Genomic DNA, 19132 nt, shown 5'->3' with positions numbered 1-19132 from the left:
CTTCCCTACAAGGAGATCCTGATAAAAGGGCTCAGAAGGGCCGAGGGGTCTTCATTTCATCTACCGGCCAGCAGGAGGTGTCCTTAAGCCAGTGACCCTCCAGAGAGGAAGGGAAGAGCCCTTAGCTGACAGAGACAGGAAGCCAGGCCCAGCACTGCCTGGGCTTCTCCCCAGCTCCCTCCTCCCAGCCCTTGGTCCCACCACACCTCCACAGAGCTTCGCACCCAGCATTGCAGCTCCTGAACGAAATACTGCCCCCAAGGCAGGACGCGGAAATGTGTCCTCGGGAGTTTGGTGCCTCATGGGAAGTCACACGTCCCCTGTTCTGTTTTCATCACCAGAGGAGATCAGAACCCTGAAGAGAGCAGCTGCAGGATCCCCAGAACCTCCTGGAAGGCTTTGGCAAGGATCCCCATGCTTCCTCTTTCAACTTTTGTGAAGGTGGGGAGGGGGTCCAATCTCAGAAGTTCGTCTTTCAATTTCAGTTTCTTTCTCCTCAAAGCACTCAAAGCACCAGAAACTGCATCTGGTAGGTTCTTGCACGCATCCCATCCCCCATCTCTCCTTCCAGGCCCCCAGGCGTCAGGGTCAGAGATGCAGGATTTCACAGAATGGATCAGACGCAGATGTTCACACATAGGGGACCACGGACAGGGATGAGTCTGGGCAGGGTCTGCTCTGTCACAGGAGCCTCACGTCAGACCCCAACCTCTCTGCAGCCCCCATGTGGGTACCTGACAACAGACCCCCAGCTCCTCACCTCGGCCTCCCCAGTGGAGCTTGTGAAAAGCTGGCCGCCGTCCTCGGAGGGTTAACCAATCCTCTGGGGACGCTTTGTCTCCCCTGCCCGGTCCAGGCTCCCACAGACCCCCAGGCCTGTCTCCCTGTCACCCCTGGGACCCCGGCCCTTCCTCCCTCTGCCTCCTCAGCTAGAGTCCAGACTGCTAAGCAGGGCTGGATGTGGGCCTGGCCACGGCTGGAAGGAGAAGGAATTTCTTCTCCAAACCCCACTCTTGTTCACACAGCCCAGAGACCCGGATTCTGAGTCCAGGCCAGGGAGGAGATTCCAGAGTCTAGAGCCAGGTAGGATGGAGGCCACATTCACAGAAAGGGGGCTGCTCCGCCCCACCCCCGTCCCCCCTGCTCCCCACCACCCCTGAGAAGTGGGAGAAGAACGGGAAACTTCCCAGAGGCATCCAGAGAAGGTGTCAGGGAAACAAGAGAGCAGGTCACAGCCACCAGCTCCCTGGGGACAGGGTAAGCACAGATTCTCCTCTGTCCCATGTCCCCAGGGCCACAGTGCCCCCGGCTGGTTTTGTCTGTGGCGAGACAAAGGCGGCTCCTGTGAAGGAAGAATGGCTTGGGCATCTGATCGGAGGCTCTGGGTCTTGCTTTCACACCAAGAGAGATGCACAAGCCCCCTCCCTGGAGGCCCCCAGCCTTCCTCCTCCATCAGATGGGGACAGCTCCGGCAGGCCCAGCCCCCCACGTGCTTGCTCACAGCTAGAGTTGATTTCACCACCCTCCCAGCCACAGCAATTCCTCCGGCGGCCCCCAGGGGGCTCCGACTTGGGTCTCACCTCAAAGACTGGCGTCCCCAGAGCCTCAACACTGCCACCAGGGACGGATTTCACCAGCCCCGCTCATGGTTAAACTACCCAACCACATTCAAGGTCGAGGACTCGCACACAGCAACAGAACTGGGGTCCCTCCAGAGCTGGGGGTCCCATCTCATATGGGCTCCAATGTCACCTTCTCAGATCACCCCACTAAAGTCCTTCCATCGCGCCAGCTCCCAGTCTGTGTGACACCAGTAAGTTCATGTCTTCAGAGCACATAGCACTTATTGATAGATTTGCTCACTTCCTCACTGTTTCACCCCCTCCCCCGCAGACTGTCGGCTCCCAGAGGATCTTGGTAGTCATTCATGATTGCAGTCCCAGCACCCAGCTCCCAGCACCCAGCACTCAGCACCCAGCTCCCAGCACCCAGCACTCAGCACTCAGCACTCAGCACCCAGCTCCCAGCTCCCAGCACCCAGCACTCAGCACTCAGCACTCCTCAGCGTGGTGCTGGGTGCAGAGTCGATAAACGTGAGTTACTTGGTGGATTGGTAGGTTGACTGCATGAATACAAGAAAGAAGAAAGGCAGGCCATTCCTGCTTCTAAATCCAGAGTCCCTGCCGCAGCCCTGGACCTCGGCCACTGGGCAGTGTCATCTTCCAGATTCTTACAGCTACTGCACCAGGACAGTGGGATCTCTACGCATCCCTACTCCACCCACCCCTGATGAGGGGCCACCTCCTTATTCTGCTCCCAAACATCCAGTACCGGTTCCAGTTAAACTTGAAAGAGACCCCGTGCCTCCCCCTGCCCCCCACCCTGACAGCACATGATTGACACATGAGGACACTGAGGCCCAGAGAGGCGTCACACAACCAAAAAGTGGCAGAACCAGAATGGATCAAAGCCCTCCATTCCTGGCTCTTTGCTCTTCCACAGCAAGACGCTGCAGAGGCGGGAGAGGAGGGAGAGGAGAGGAGAAGTTTCCCCTCTTATAGATATTCCGAGGAGGTGAGCCCATAAGTTCTCTTTCTCCCCTTTACCACTACTAACCCAGGTCTCTGATCCGTCACAGGCAGGAAGTTCCTCTTGATATCTAACCTCCATCCCTGCTCTCAAATTCCAGACTATTTCCTCTTAGACTGCCTTGCCTGGGGAAGAACGACTTGGTTGCTCTCTCTGCACAATAAATGCCTTCAGACACTGGCAGCTCACTATTCAAGCCCCCATCCCCACCCCACCTCCACCCCTCTCTATTCTGCAGACTGAAAATCCTGGGTCCTCTGGGCCCCTTTCCAAATGACTGCCATCACCACCCAGCAGCTGACATGATAAATGGGTGGGGGAAGGGTGGGGACAGACCTGGAGTGATGGTGGGTATTGACCCACTGGGGAGCCTGAGGCCTGGGCTGCCTTTCCGGGCAAGCCACAGCATCTAGGGGTGGAGAAGTGAGAACAGAGGCCTGCAGTCATCCTGGTCATCCCTCTGCCCCTGGGGTGTTCATTGCAGGGCCTAGCATGGAGACTGCAGACCGAGGAGCGGGGCTGCTGGGTCTGAGCCCAGGCTCCCGCAATGAGATTAAAGCAGGGACTGTCTAATTTATTCTGATGGAACCGGGAGAGGGAGTGAGATGAATGGAGAGGGCAGGAGGAGAGGGGGGAAGGAGGGGCAGGGGAAGGTCCAGTCTGGGAAGCCCAATTGCATCAGAACCAGCTGATACAATTACCGCCCACCCACCCCCGCCCTCTCCCACACAGCCCCCTCCCCGTCCTGGGAAAGCAGCCCACTGACTGCCCCTGAACTGGACAGAGAGGGCAGCTGGGTGTGGAAGGTACCCGAGGAGAGGAGCTGGGTTAAAGCCCCCAGTCCGAAGAACCAAGATGACCCAAAAAGGCAAAGATAGTGACAATGACGGCGGACAGCAAGAGGCATCAAAGAGAGAGGCAAACCGAGGTAGACACAGACAGAGAAGCAGATCCCTCCTCCCCGCTATTCTCACCTGACAACCCTCCTCTATCCCGCTCCCTGGCGCCCCTCACCCCTCTCCAGCCACGACATCACACTGGGCTCCTCTCCTAGGCCCACCCCCTACACTGTTTCTGCAAAGTAAGGAAATGGGAGAGAGGCCAGGAAATGAGACCCCAGGACCCTCCAGTCCCCACTCATCCCAGGGCCCTCAGTCCGCGCCCTGCAGACGTCCAGGGAGCTGTGAGAAGGAAGGAGGGCCAGGAGGAGCCAGGCCACCGAGACAGATCCCAGGTGGACCCCAAGATGGACGTGAGGACACGAGTGGGGAAACCGAGCTTTCAAGAGAGACATCCAAGATGGAAAATGCAGTGGGGCTGGAACTGCCAATGACCAGAGAAGTGAGAGAAAGCCGGTGTGAGTGGAGAGGGGACCAGCAAACAGCGGGCGAAGGAAGTCGGGAGACAAGAAGAGAAGAGGAAGGTGGAGAGCTCCGACCATCTCACAAAGAGCAGTGCGGGGGGAGGGCCAGCATCAGGGGAGTGGGGGGAGGACAGGAATAAAGAAAGAGGAGAGGAAGCATGGTGTGTCACCAGTCAGGCTGCCAGGGAAACCGAGGCACGAAACAAGGTGACACGGCCTCATCTACAGGTTCCAGAAAAAAGCAGGGCCTGGGGCTCCAGGGACTCCCGCCAGCCCAGACTCAGACCACTGAAGGGGCAGACACAGAGCAGAGTCTGAGCTGAGACCCTCAAGGGCCCAGCTGCAGCCCCTGTAGTCAGAAGCCAGATCTGGGCTAAGGCTCTCAGGCCACTTGCTTCCTGACTAGGAGAAGGCCACAGCTGGTCCAGGGGGGCAGGCCCCGAACAAGCTCTTGGGAGGACCTCGAGCACCCCCAGATGTGAATCCTTCACCACTCCACAGAAGCCAGGAGAGCCGGCAAGTCAGTGCACACGGGCTGGACCCCGCATCAGACGTGGGTAGAATCCCTGCATCCCTTCAAGTCAAGGCTGGAGGCTCTCCTGGGGCTGCAGATTTCCATTTGCTCCCGTGACCTGAATGGTACAACGCAGCTTCCTCTTCCCCCTCCTAAAAGGGTCCCAGACCCCCTCTGTGATCCACTTGAACCTGGCTCCTGGCATGTCCTATTCTCACTCTGTCTGGGAGCTTCTGGATAGAGCAGGGCAGGCCTGGCCCCAGTCAGACCAGAGAGAATGAGTTTACGGATGCAGCCTCCCCCGCCCCATCGCAGCCCTGTGGATGGATGAACAGAGTCATGAAGCCGTGAGGGGTAAGGAGTCGGACCCAAGGGTAGGAGGAGGCACCCCAGACTAGGCTCGGGGCACAGCCCCTCTGGGAGCCCCAGTGTCCTCATCTGGGGAACAGGCAGTGTTGCATTTGCTTTTCTTCCCAGTGCAGTTGAGAGCATGCCAGGGGACACGTATGGGAAGCGTCACCTCCATCGTCCTCACTCTCACCTCCCAAGGAGAAAGACTGAGGTAAAAACCAGCAGAGACCAAGGTCCGAATCCTGGCCCTGACACTTAACAGCTATGTGACCTTGAAGAGATTATTTCTCTATTCTGAGCCTATTTCCTCTTCTATAAAATGGAGACAAGGATCCTAACCTCATGGGTAGTTGTGAGGATTAAATTAAACGTGAAAATGCCTGGCACTGGACCCAACTCATCCAGGCATTCTTTGGAGCTACTGGACAAATATCTCAGAACCTGGGTCCGGGAGGGGCACGCTGGGGTGACTGTAAAAGCAAATTCACCCACCCCGAAACCCTTCCTGGGTCTGCTAGCTGCATACTACAAACCCCACCCCCTCCAGACAGATGCTCTCCGCCAGAGCCCTGGGCAAGAGCACCCTGTCTGGAACACACAGTTCACGCTGCCATCCGGGGAATGGAAACCCGAGGAAGAGGAGCCAGGAGTCCCAGCAGGATGAAGCCAGAACAGCATTGTTAGGAAGATGTTGGAAGCAGGCCAGGAGAGAGGTGGAATGGGGGCACATAAGCCCAGAAGAGGCTGGAACTCAGGAAGAGGGAGGAACTGAAGGATGCCTCTCAAGCAGGGGAGACAGAAAAGAAAGCACAGCGGTGAGTTCCTGAGCTTCCCGCCCCCACTGAAGATAATCAGGAGGAAACTGTCAGGACTAAGCATGAAATACTCAAGTTAGACAACAGGCAGAACTTCCAGTAAGGCACCACAGTGCCAGAGAGGCCTCTGTTCTCACCCTACTATTCCCCCACTCTCCTCTTCTAAACCCCAAGTCACGTCTGAGTCTTCAACTTCCTATGACTTAGCATAATACCTCAGTATTAGAAGTTCCTGTTCACTTTAGCAGGAAAACAGGCCGGCCCTGCCCCGCCCCCCCCGGTCCCCAAATCTCCAGCGTTACTCAGTCCAGCACCTTCTGTATGGATTCTCTTGCCAAAACCAAAACCCATTCCCATCACCCGTGGCCATCTTAGATCCCTGGGGTAGGGGAACACTTCCCGTGCAGACATCTACCCCTCATCCACCAGAAACATCTTCCTCAACCAGGCCTCACCTAGGCCACTCACACCTGGTTCTGTCTAACCCCAGATTGTCCCCTTTGTTAAGTTTCTGTCTCTGGGAGGCAGAGGAAAGTGTGCAGAGGCTGAGGATGGGGATAGAGGTGGTGGGAGTGGTGAAGCAGCTTGGAGTGCAGGGCGGAGCCCTCTTACGGAAAAGCTGATGGAACCCCATTATTGTGGCTGAAAGTTTGTAAGAAAGGGCTGGGCCCTGGTTAGAAATGGGCTATATTTTGTTTAAGGGGCCAAAGGAAGGAAGCAAACATGAGGCTGGAAAGAGAGGGATGGTGTACAGCATACATGGACACACGTAAAACACGCCCCTACAGGACAAGGTGAGGGTCCTGGAGCCAAAGGTCCAGGGCGGGGACTCTGTCGATGAGGAGTGGGGGACCAGGACAGGAAGGAGTGGAAGCGGGTAGAGCTGAGTACTCCTGGAGAAAGAAACACAGGTGCCAATGGAAACTTCTGGCCATTTTAGACCCCAAATAGCATGCAAATTGGATGCAGAAGAGTATGCAAATGAGGTTACTTTACAGGGAATTCTTTGTCTATGCCCTGCTTGACTATAAGGAGATGTCAGTGCAGGGCTGCCCTGGAGGTAAGAACCACCCCAGTCTTCCTCCTTGAGACCCCCATCTCCTTGAAGGAGGCCCCTCCCCCTCCAGCCTTGGGCCCCAGGGAGGGAGGCCTCCTGGGGCCTCGCCCTACCCTTAAGTCTCTTTCTAGATCCCCAGACCTCCTTATATCTCTGCCCCTCACACCCCAAACTTCCTCTTCCACAAGGGGCTTGTCCCTTAACCCCACAGAAGGGGGGACTCTGCGTCCCATGGAGAGAAGCCTTCTACTGATGAAAACAGGAAGGGCGGCAGCAAAGGGAAATCAAAAGATCAACAGTCATGGGGGCAGGTCAGGCGGCAAGGCCCACGGGGATCGTCCCGGTGAGCCCCCTGCCTTCCCGGAGATCCCCTCCAGCCCAGGTCAACCAAGGGCCCTCCTGGCTTAAAGTTCTTCCAGAAGGGAGACTTCAGAGCCTCCCCAGATCATCGTGTTCTCTGGCTTCACAGCCCTAGCTGCCGGGAAGTGCTTCCTAATGTCTGACCTCCAGCCCTTCTGCTGCTCTTTTCACACCTGCTGGTGGCTTCACACCTCACATCCCATCAATGGCCTCAAGGCCATAACTAAGAGAGCTGACTTAGGAGGAAGGGAGTGGAGGATCCCCTGCATCTGGGTCGAGAAAAGGCTGCATCTTGCAGCCCTCCTCACCAGTCACAGCATTCCTGCCAGCCTCACTCCACGGCAGGTGAAGGAGGCCCCGGTCCAAAGGAGCGAAGTGGATACTTCCAGGGAAGTTGGCTGATTGAACACACACGTTGTACATGCTCCCTCTTGAAACTCCTCTAAAAAAACAGGAAAGTTGTTGTTTTAAGGAAAGCGTAAAGCCTGGAGGGTCAAAAAAAGAACCAAAAAGAGGGAGAGGAGACTACAGGAGCGATGCTCGTCACAGCACAACCACTGCGGTTGTTGGGAACTAAAATACTTCTGGTCCAGTGGGTAAGTAGTTACTGCACACCCGCCGTCCCAATGCTCTAGCCCCTCGCTGGACCCAAAAAGGCGAATTCTTGTCCCATAAGAGGCCTCAGGGCCCTCTCCAGCCTCTCGGCGCAGTCCCTAGGATCTCTTGTTAAATATTTTGATTATCACCCCCGACAGCAATGTCAAGATTCTGGGAGTTGGAGAGCAGATGGATGTGTGGGAACTGTGAGCCTGAGAAAGCTAAACCCTGAGCTGGCTGCGGGAAAGCCAGGAAGCCACCAGATTCTTCAACGCAGAACCCCTCCAAGGCTCAGGATCCGTGGCATTGGAATACCTTGGTGGGGGGTGAGCGGCGGCGGTAAATGTGAACCTGCACCAGGATTGGTAGGACACTGAAGAAGCGGTTAGATTTCCAGATCCTCTCCCTGACCCCTACCAGAAGACAGGAGATTTATTCCCTGGAAAGGGTAAGACAGCGGGCTCTGGCCCCAGGGCCACCAGGCAGTTGAGGGCACGAGTACTAATAGAAAAGACGGGGTCAAGTGAGTGTTTACTGAATATGAGGCTGTTGGGCCCGTACCTGCCCCGAGGCAGAAAAGTGAAAACTTCTCTGGAGATCCGGCAAGCCCAAGAGGAGAGACCCAAAGATATTGACAGCAGTTTCCCTGATACAGCAGCCCAGCTGGACACCTGAGAGCCAGCAAAGCCCTCAGCTGGTCCATCCCCACCCCCAGGGCAAAGAATCCACCCTTTAATGTTCCGCTTAAAATATAAGTGGAAAACCCAGGCTCCCAGGCATCTGAGGAAAGCTTAGCGGAGAAGCAATGGAGACCAACAGCAACTTGAAGAAAGTAAGTGAAATTCAGTGGGAAGAAGACTTTGAGAAAAAGTTAGTAATATCCTCAGAGAGATCAGAGAAGAAAATACATCCATGAAACAAGAACAGCCTGTAATAAAATAAAAAGAATATTCAGAGAGCAACAGTAAGAAAGCTCCTGGGAATTTAAAAGCACAGAACCCAGATGGAGGCCCACACTGGGCACCCAGCCTGTACTTGCCCCTCCACCCACTCTGCACACCGTGGCAGAGGCCAGGCTCTCCTCTCCAAGGAGCTCTGCAGGCCCCATAGGGCCCCCAAGTCCATGATGGGAGTCATCTGGAGACCAGAGAGGACATGGAGACCCAGATACAGGGGGAGATCCAAAGGGCCAGGAGGAGACAGAGGTTCCACAGCTGAGGCTGAAAAGCAACGGGGGCTGCCAGTTTAGCGAGCTTATGGATGTCCCCTGGGAGTCCTGTCAACCACTAACCCAGCAGCCATGCGCCTAGCAGTGGCCCCATCGTACAGGTAGGAAAGCTGATGCTCGGAGAGCCTGAGCCATTGCTTAGAGTCTAAAGCAAGGGAAGTGCAAAGCTGGGAGTGAGAACTCATCTTAACTCAACCTGCATGCAACAAAACCAGCTACGGCTGGAGTGACTCTGCCTCCAGTCTGACAGCCCGGGCTTGGATTCAAATCCTAACCATCGAAACTTACCAGCTAGGAATCCTCATTTGATCTTGGCACTCAGCTTGCCTCTTTCTGCCCACGTTTCACCCATCAGCACCAGAAAATTCCTCCCAGGTATCCTTGGGGCCCGAGGCCCTGCAACCCAGCTTCTGGCCACAGCAGGGTGGTGGGGAGGCCCCAGGGCCCCAGTGGAATATGTCCCCCAAGGAGACCATGAAGGACCTGTGGGCTGGACCCTGCCTCTGCCCCAGACTGCCTTGAAAGCACATCACGCATGGGTCTATTTTTAGCCAGGCCCCAGAGGGCAGCCAGCCACTCAGTGTTATTCTAGACTGTGGGGTCATCGTGCTGGCCGGGGTGAAGGGGAGCCACAGCTAAGGCTGTGGAAATAGTACCCCTGGGAGGAAGCACCCTGTAGATCGAGGGGGGGCAGGAAGAGTGGGGGTCCAGGGCAGGGAGTCAGGGCCAGGAGGGCTGAGTTGGGGACAGAAGTCAAGAAGAGGCTAGAATACTGGGAAGGCAGCAGGTGACAGGGCCTCCCTGGAGCTGGCATCGAGGGGCAGGGAGGAATACCTGTCTAGTCTCTCCTTGGTGAGGGGGGCAGTGCCAAGGAAGGCAGATGCCAGGGTGAGAATGAGGGACGTGATGGAGATAGCGAGCTGTGCAGAGAAGGAGCAAGGGAGGGAAAGGAAAGAGAAACAGACAGACAGAATGACAGACCCAGAGAGAGAGCCAGGGGTGGGGAGGGGTGACAGCACCCACTCCCAGGGCCAGAGAATCACTCCCAAGCCCAATACCCCCCTCCTCAAAGGCACCCAGTCTCCTTTCTCCCACTAGGGCCTCTCAGCCTTGGTGTAGGGGACCCAAGACTCCTCTGCATCCCTGAATCCTTTCAAGATTCTCCCTGCCCACCGCCCATATAAAAGAGGCCAAGATGGGACATGACACACGCACGTGTACAGGCATACACACACACACATACGTACATGGCCTCCTGAGAAGAGATGGGACAATGGAGAGGGGAGAGGGGTGTCCCTTTGTCACCCTGCCCAGCCTTGGGAGTTCAAATCCACACAAAGAACTTCACAAAGGGCCTCTGGCTCCCAGAGGGGGAGATAAAAGGGGGAGGAGGGGAGGAGGAGAGGGGAGACCCCAGAGCTGGAAATTCCTGGTCAGTGGGTCTGGGAAGCAAGATGGGGGCTGTTCTCACAGCCACAGAGGCTGCTGGAGAGCTTAGGGGGAAGGGGAAGCAGGGGTGGGGCACGGGGCTCCTGTGCTCAGTGGGCAAGGAGAAAGCTGGAGTGAGAAGTGGCTTCCTGGAGGGGGCAGTCAGAAGTGCCGACCTGCTAGAGGCAACTGAAGGAGAGGCAGCTGTGTTTCCCTGGCCAGCCTGAATGAGCGGGGCAACAGGACTAACCCCACCCCAGTCCCAAAAAGGCAGATGAACCCCTACCCGTTCCCGACACTGCCTTGGGTCTGGCACGGGGGAAGGTGGGCGCCTTCAAGGCTGAAGGCCAGGCCAGGAAGGGGGGTGTCCCAGGAGGACTGCCTGGGCAAACAAGACAATGACTTCTTTCTCCCAAGAGACCACTGAGAACAAGAGGAGCCCCAACCCCAGTACAGTTGAGGGAGGCTGTCTTGCTCAGCAGAAAGAGAATGGGTAAGAGGCAGGAGGCGGGCCAAGTGCAGAGAGCCAGGAACCCTAAGACCTGGCTCGCATCCCAGCTCTGCACTTACAGTAATGAGACCATGGACAAGTCACTCCCTGGGCCTCAACCTCCCCATCTGTGAAATAGGGTGATAATGGCTGCTCACATCACTTTTCAGGGTTGTTGTGAGCATCGTGTGAGGCTCGTTTTAAGGACATTTATTACCATTATTGCTAAATGACCTCTGACCTGTCTGCCAAGTCAGAGACCCTAAGCCCAGGGCTCTCCCCGTCCCTCTCCCTCTTTCTGAAAGAGGCTCAGAGGTGAGGCCCTTGGCCAAGCCAGCAAGTGAAGGGGTCAACCAAATGACTTCAAAGGCCCCTTCCAGGAGGAGAAGGAAACTGATGTTTACTGAGGGCCTGCTAAGTGCTGGGAACTTTACCTACATCAGCCAACTTAATCCCCTCCCTAACCCCGCGAGTAGGTGTTATCATTCCCATTTCCCAGATGAGAAAACTGAGGCTCACAAAGTTAGCCAGTGGCAGAGCCCAGACTTGCAACCAGATCAGTCCCACCCCTGGTTCCACACTTTTCTGCTACAAGCCCTCCCTCATTTTATTGGTATCTGTCCCACCCCTCACCCCCAATCCCTGAACCCCCGAGCAGAGGTCTGAGAACAGCCTCTTCCTAGCACACCCATCGCCAGCTGACCTCGGGATTCAGGAGTCCAGACTGCAGAGGGTGAAAAAAAAGGGAAAGAGGTGCCAACAAGACCAGAGTGTGGACGGGCTGGAAAAGCGCCACCTGCCCACTGTGTCTCACAGCTTGGCATATACTCTTTCCAACAGCCTGGCAAGGTGGGCTCTATTGTGCCCATTTCACAGGCGAGGAAGCTGAGGCTCAGAGACACTATTAGTTTGCCCAGGGCCCCCAGCTAGGAAGCAGTAAGCAAGGACTCGTTAGCTGCCTGTCCCCAAGTTCCTGCTCCCTTCAGGACAGGGCCAGCCTTGGGAGAGGCAGTGCTGAGTCACACAGGGAGCCCAGGGGTTTTGCAGGAGAACCATGGAGAACTGCTCTCCCCCCAACCGGTTACCTCCAACACACTCAGCCCCTGCTGGCTTTGCCTCAATTCCATGAAGAAGCAAGGGAATAAATTAGCCCTGCTTAGCATATTGAGTGGCTGGGGATCAAGAGGCCGTCCGGGTGGCTCACGCATCTCAGTGCCGTCTGCAGAAGTGGGGAGCTGAGCTGGGGGGGGCGGACAGTCTGACCGGGCTGGGCCTGGTCCGACCGCCCGCAGACAGCCTCAGCTCAGTGCCCAGAAACACTTGCTTCCACTCCAACTTCATTCCCCTAATGGTGTCACAGCTTGGCTCGGCTCTCTGCACCCCTGCCCCGCACTCCGGCCAGCCGGGCCAGTCCGGCCAGTCCCAGAGGACACCCAAGGTGAGCATCAGGGGTAGTATCGAGCTGCCCGGCCTCTCCTAGGATGAACTTTGAGGTGGATGGCTCTGTCCAGGGGTTAAGATTCCTGAATGCCCCTACCCAGAACCCTCACTGGCCCAGCGTGCCTGTGCTTGTTTCCCCCTCAGCCCTGAGGTACCTCAAGCAGGAAGGGAAGATGGGGAGGGGAACAGAGAGCAGAGTCAAAGGCCGGGTGGAGTCAGCCCTCTGCTCCAAGCAGGACCACCACACCATCAACACGACTAAGCTAAATGATATTAACTCAACAGCCAGGACCCAGCCTGAAGCCAGGCCCCGAGTGAGGAGGCTGCCCGGGGGGAGCATGACAGCCTGGGGCCCCGGCTGCTGCCTCCTTCCAGATCCTTGGGTCACCCCCCTCCACCCCTCCCAACCCACCTCAGACCCCAGGACCAAAGGCCCTATCCTCCTCTGAGTTCGCCTGTGGCGGCCACTAGAATGCACCGTGCAGACCTCCTGCAGCAGGAGCCGTGGGGGGGGTGGGGGGAGGCCAGCTGTGCACCGAAATCCATGCTTGCGGAGGCCGCGCCTCCTCGGGCGCCTCCTCGGGCTGCTCCCCGCCACTGTTCTAAGGCAGACCTGCTCCTGGGGGTGAGGAGACCTGTCTGCCAACTTTGGTTCCTGGATTGCCTGTCTGCTTTGCTGAACTCTCCTGAGAGGGCCTGGAGGTCTAGGGCACTTCCATCGCATTCTGGCTCCCTCTGTCTCCCTTTCACCCGGGGTCAGACTCACATTGCCATCTGAAGGCTCTCCCAGCCTTCCCCAGCTCCTTCCTTTCACTCACGCATTTCCCTTAATAAAATCTTTACACATTTAATCCCATCTTGTTTCTCAGAGGACTTGGACTAATAACAATCATTCAATAACCATAACGACACCAACACCAAGAGCTACTCTTTATAAAATGCTATCCATATGCCCCATGATGTTCTAAGTGCTTTTAAGGGCAGCAGAGGGAACCAAGGCACAGAGAGGTTACATAATACGCTCAGCGATGCACAGCCCTGAAGAGGCAAAGCCCAAAGCTGAATTTAGTTTAACCCAGAAGGCCATTTATGTAACCACTACTCCACACTGCCTCCTGTGTAAGAGAGAGGCCATCCATCCAACCCTCCCTCCTGCCTCAGGGGGGAAGAAAGAGGCTGGAAAAGGGATTTGAAACTCCTAAGGAATGGGCAAGCCAGATATAGAAAGAAACAGAGTTAGAGCATGAGAGAGATTTAAGGAAAGAAAGAAGGCCGAAATGAGACAGAGGAGACCAGGAGGAGAGCCAGCTCTGGCCCTCAAAGAATGCTGATCCTACAGGCAAGACTGCCTCACCTCCCCAGGGCAGGGGCGGGCTGAGCTATAGGAGCAAAACAAGCAGAAGAGGAAGGCGAAGGCGGCCCTGGAGCACTTTCCGACCCCACCCACCTCTTGCCACCCTTGGCCAAGCACCCCCAACTGGCACGTGACCAAGGTGTGCTGGAGGCGGCAGCCAAGGAACTCTGCAGCCAGGCTCCTCACAGCCCCAGGTCCCAGGAATCGCCATCCCTTCCCGCCTCCCCCATTCCTCGTCCTCCAGCCTCTGCAGGGCAGACACAGCAGGCCCAGCCCGGGTCTCAGGGTCCCAACAAAGCCAGGCCTGTCCCCTGCCCAGCCTCCGAGGGAGTGACGTCTGGGCTGGGCAGCAGGTGAAACTGAGCCAAGAGACAAGGCAGAGAGCCAGGGACATACCTCCCCTGGGTGACCTCGCGGCTTAACTCCTGGCCTGCCGCACCCGAGTTCTTGGGGCTGTTGGTTAGGGGATGACGGGGTGCGTGGAGGTGAAGTCAGGGATAAGGAAAGGGAAGCAGCTTCCAGGGGGCACCCCTTCACACACACACACACACACACATACACACACACATCCCCATTTGGTCCAGCCATGTGAGAATGACCCATCTGCTAGCTCTAATCACCCCACACCCACCCGTCATCCATCCTCCACCCTGTGCCAGGGATAGTTTAAAATGCAGCCTCCCCCCAAACCTTGGCTGAGACTTCCAGAGGTTCTCCATGGCCCGTAGAAGTCTAAAGTCCAAACTCTTTAGCGTGGCCTTTCCCATGCTGATCCACTCTTTTTTTTCTCACTCTCCTCTCCCACCCTCTACTCCAGCTCCCTGAGGGCATGCACACTTCCACACCCCCTGGGCCTGACAAAAAATGGCCTTGGCTCCCTTCTGTGTCACCTTGTAGGACCCAGGTCAAAATGTCACGTCCTCTGGGAGGGCTTTCCAGACTGCCACAGGCAGGAGAGCCACTCCCCGCCCTAGAACCAGGTGACAGCTGGCACAGGCCTGCCTACACGTTGTCTCAGGATGATGTGTTTGGATGTCTGCCTCCCACCTGCGCCCACTCCACGAGGCCTCCCACCACAGGGAAAGACCAGTGTATGCACCCAGGACATGGCAGAGGGTGGGTGAGTGTGAGAGAGGAAAGGTGATGGAGAGAAGGATGAAGGGTGGATGGAAAAGAGAAGATGGTGGAGGGAGCGAGAAGCGAGTGGGTGGAAAGGCAGATGGGCTGAGAGGTGAGCAGACAAATGAGAACTGGGAAGCTTCCACTGGCTACAGGACCAACATGGCACACATGGGCACCAGGGCCCACAGACCAAAGCTTTGCCAGAAGCCTCTGAGGATTGGCTCTAAGGACCCACGTGGCCATTCTTGACAATCGCGGTTTCAGCTGTGGCAGGAAGAGGGGGTGAATGGGCTTTGATGGGGACCCCTAGAAGTTCCTGAGAAGGGGGTACTGACAGGAATGCCAAGAGGAGCTGGGCAGAGGCGAAAGCTTGAGCTGAGATCAGCAGACAGCTCCACCCCCGCCAACTGGCCTCCTTGTGACAGCCGCCCACTGCCGGGTCCCAGTCCACCACCAGAGTCTTATCTCCCTTCCTACTCTCTTCAAATCTCCAAAACGCCTGCTGTCAGTTGACCTCTTCCAATACTGTAGACATTCCTATTTTACCTCTAATCATGCCTGAGCTTGACCCAGGTGGTCTTATCTCAGTTCCCATCCCCACACCTGCACCCACCCAGGTGGTGCCCAGAGAAGCCCTAAGACCCAGGGGAGACCACGGCTTCCCAGGCAGTATAGCAGCAGGCCACACCTGCTCATCGCTGTCCCCTGTGCCTGGCCTCCACCTGGGTTCTCTCTCCTTCTCTGGCATCTTTACCTGCCCCACCCTCGCCATCCACCCATTCATCCACGGAGCAACCCTTACTGAGCTACACGTCCTGAGATACCAAATTCACTAAACCTTGACTCTGGCCTGAAAACACTGGCTCACAGACTTAGGGGGAGACAGGCTTGTGAACACACATTACCAGAAGCACCCCAGCTCTCCTCTTGTTGGCCAGGAAGGAACACTAAAGCTGAGGCCCTTCCACCCCCTACTCCTCGGATGGGTTTGGAGACCCAGCTTCCTGCCCTGGGCCCTAGGGCTACTCAGGCTGGGAGACAGAGGGTCTGGCCTGAAGCACCAGGGCTGGGGTCTCTTGATGGGGAAGGGGTCAACTTAGGGATCAAAGCTGGGACAGTCAGCAAGAAGACCTGGACCCTCGGCATCGTCTGGGTCTCCTTCACTCCCCACCACTTGGCTTCTCTGCAGATGGCAGCCTCTGCTTCCCACTCGCAGGCTGCTGCCCCTCCAGGGCTGCCTTGGCTTGCCTGCCCTTGGCACCGCACTCCGTCCTGGTGCCAGGGGCTCTCGGCAAGTTTGTACATCAAACAAGGAGGCAGTGCCTGGCTTCCTGCCCTCGGGAAAGAGAGAAGGACTAGAGGGCGTGGCCCCATCCTCAACCTCGGGCACTCCTGACCCACCAGGGACCCGGGCCTGCCCCCAGAGAGTGGGTGAAGCTGAGAGAGGTGGTGAGGTGACTCCCACCCGCCCCTAATCCAGCGCAGACCTCTAGGGCTTTTTCCTCCTTCCCCTCCGGCACCTGAGCCCCATGTGGCCAGGGGGTGGGTGCCAAGATGAGAAGAGTCACCACAAGGGGACATGTTAGGGAGCTAGAGAATTTTCTCCCCTTCCCCAGGATGTCTCTCATCCACGTTGTCAAGACGCTGAAGTGCTCCCTTTGTAGAATGACACCTCGGATTCTTGAGATGCTGGAGTCTTCTAGAGACACGCATCAAAATAGATGGATGAGTCTACCCAACAGAAATTAGAACACAGGATCGCCCAAAGACATGCATGAAAATGTTCATGGCAGTGCTATGAGCAATAGTCCTGAACTGGAAACGACCCTTGAATGCCTGTCAATAGCAGAAGTGATAGCTTCGCACAGTGGGACACTAGGCAGCAGGGAGAAGGAATGATCTACAGCCAAACGCAAGAGTATGGATGAAACTCTCAACCATAATGTTGATCGGAAGAAGTCAGGCACAAAAGAACACATGTGCTCCATTTATAAGTTCTGTAGCAGCCAGATCTATGCTGGTAGAAGTCAGGATAATGAATAACCCTCAGAGGAGAAGTAGTACCCGGAAGGGGACAGGAAGGGGGACTTCTGGGTGTGGGCGATGCTCTATGTCTTGACTGATGCTGGCCACATGGACACGGGGGTGTGTTAAGTTTGTGGAAAGTTTGGGCACTTTTCTGTATTTATGAAACACTTCACTAAACTAAAATGGAGGAATGCCCAATGAAGCCTTACCAGCTACCATCTTTGTAAGATGAGGGGAGTCATCTTCACCTCACCCCCACCCCCACTCCCTCTCACCCCACCTCCAAGCCATCTCCATGTCCTGTCCCTTCTCCTCCAGAATCAGTCCTGGCCTCACTCCGCAGCAAGCCCTCCCCATGACCCGTCACCTCTCTAACCCAAACCATCATCATCTCTCCCCCAGATGACTGCAACCACCTCCCCAGGTCTCTTTGCTTTGCCTCTCACCCCTTCCAATCCACATACACACACACACCACGTGGACGGCAGTGCTCATGGGGTACCAGCCAGAGAAAGCCTTTGTAAAATTCCCTAGGAGGTCCCAACTCTTCTCCATCTCAGGACCTTCACATGTGCCATTCCCACCACCTAGAACACTTCTCCTCACTAACTTCTACCAGCACTTTGGCTCCTTGTTTAAATGCCACTTCTTCCACCTTCCCGATCTAACTGCGATCCCTCTGGTAGCACCCATTACATCCTTGACTTCTCCATCGCACTGTTTCCAATAACGCACTTGTGCAACTACTTGTTTGCACTTGGTTCTCTCTCTCGCCCTGGACTGACACCCACTCTGAAGCCAAGAACAGGGGCTGCCTGCCTTCCTGCTCTGGCTTCAGCTCCCAGCTCAGTGCCTGGTTCACAGCAGGTGCTCAAAAATGCTCATGGACTAAGAGACTAGATCTTCATTGTTCCCAACACAAAAAACAAGTGATAATTATGTGACATGATAGAGGTGTCAGCTAACACTACAGTGGGAATCACATCACAATGTATAAATGCATCAAATCAACACGTTATATACCTTCACCTTACACAATTTATTCAATAAAAATAAATTTAAGAAATACATAAACTTACAGTGAAGTAAATTCTATTACACACTGAGGTAATGAATACCCTAAAACTAAAAGAAAAAAAAAAGTTTGTTGAATGAATGGCCAGGCCTACCTATCTTACAGGCAGTCTGGGAGCAAAACTCCCACTTGTGCAGGGTCAGGACACTTGAGTTATGGTCCTGGCTCTGCTACCCACTCGTGCGGCCCTGTGTGGCCATAGTCATTTCCCCTCTCCGGGCCTCAGTGTGCTCATTTGTGAAAGGCAGGGTTTTAAGGATCAGGACACTGGGTGGGCTTGAGGGGGGTTATGATATTGTGTGTGTGTGTTTCTGCAGTGGCTGAGTGTATGATATTGTGTGTTTGCACGTGTGTCTGTGTGTGTATCTGTGTGTGCACAAGCCCATGCACATTTCCCTAGCAGGAGAATCCATAGCTTTCATCAGATTCTCAAAGGAATCTGTGACCTTTCAAGGTTCAGAACCACTCACCAAGATCCTTTAGCTCTGGGGTCTATGACTATATATAACTAGAGAAAGAGAAAGAGGAAGTAATTCAACCCAGAGTACAGGGAGTTAGATTAGACCCCAGAACTTCCATTATAGATGTAGGACCCCATGACAGGAATGCAGGGGAGGCTGCAGGACATTTACCCCTGGGGATATCCTAAAACTCAGTAGGGCTGTGGGCTATTGAGAAGCCGGATGAACTGACCCCAGGAGTTGGCTTTCGGAGAGAGGAGGCAGAGGGAGCCCGGAGTCTCTCCTCACCTCTGCACCCACCACCTTCCGACAAGCACCCACCTGTCTTGGGAGGCAGCAGAGAGCAAGGAGGCGAGGCTGGCACCTGGAGATGCCCTCCAGGCCCCTTGGCGCCCAGGTCAGAGAAGGCTTGGCGGGAATGCTCAGGAGGGATGCCAAGCCCCACCTTCCCTTCTCCTGAGGCTGGCAGGCTGCTATGTGGGACCAAGGGAGGGCTCGGGGTGTAGGGTAGTCATGGGACCCTGAAGAGGCCACCTGAAGCGTGCAAGGCCTCTACCTCCAGGCTCCAATAATCCAGAACTGAGGCTCAGAGGCATGGGAGCCAAGGCGGGCAATCTTCCTCAAAGCCAAGAGGAGGAACAGGCCACAGATTCCAGCCAGGGGAGGAGAGAGGTGTGGGCAATGAGGTCTGGGGGGACAGAGAGGCCACCAGAGCGAGGAGGGCATTGTGGTCTGAGAATAGGACAGGCTGCTTAGGGGGATGAGTGGGAACAGCATGCAGGGGCAAGAGGACAGGATGGCCTGGTAGGAAGGGGGCTTGCCAGAGGGGAGAGAGGAGGGGTGAGGCTGCGGGTGGAGAC

This window comes from Phocoena sinus, chromosome 7, assembly GCF_008692025.1.
Source record: "Phocoena sinus isolate mPhoSin1 chromosome 7, mPhoSin1.pri, whole genome shotgun sequence".
In the NCBI taxonomy this organism is placed as follows: domain Eukaryota; kingdom Metazoa; phylum Chordata; class Mammalia; order Artiodactyla; family Phocoenidae; genus Phocoena; species Phocoena sinus.
The sequence above is the reverse complement of the archived record's forward strand: the minus strand, read 5'-3'. Positions refer to the sequence as shown.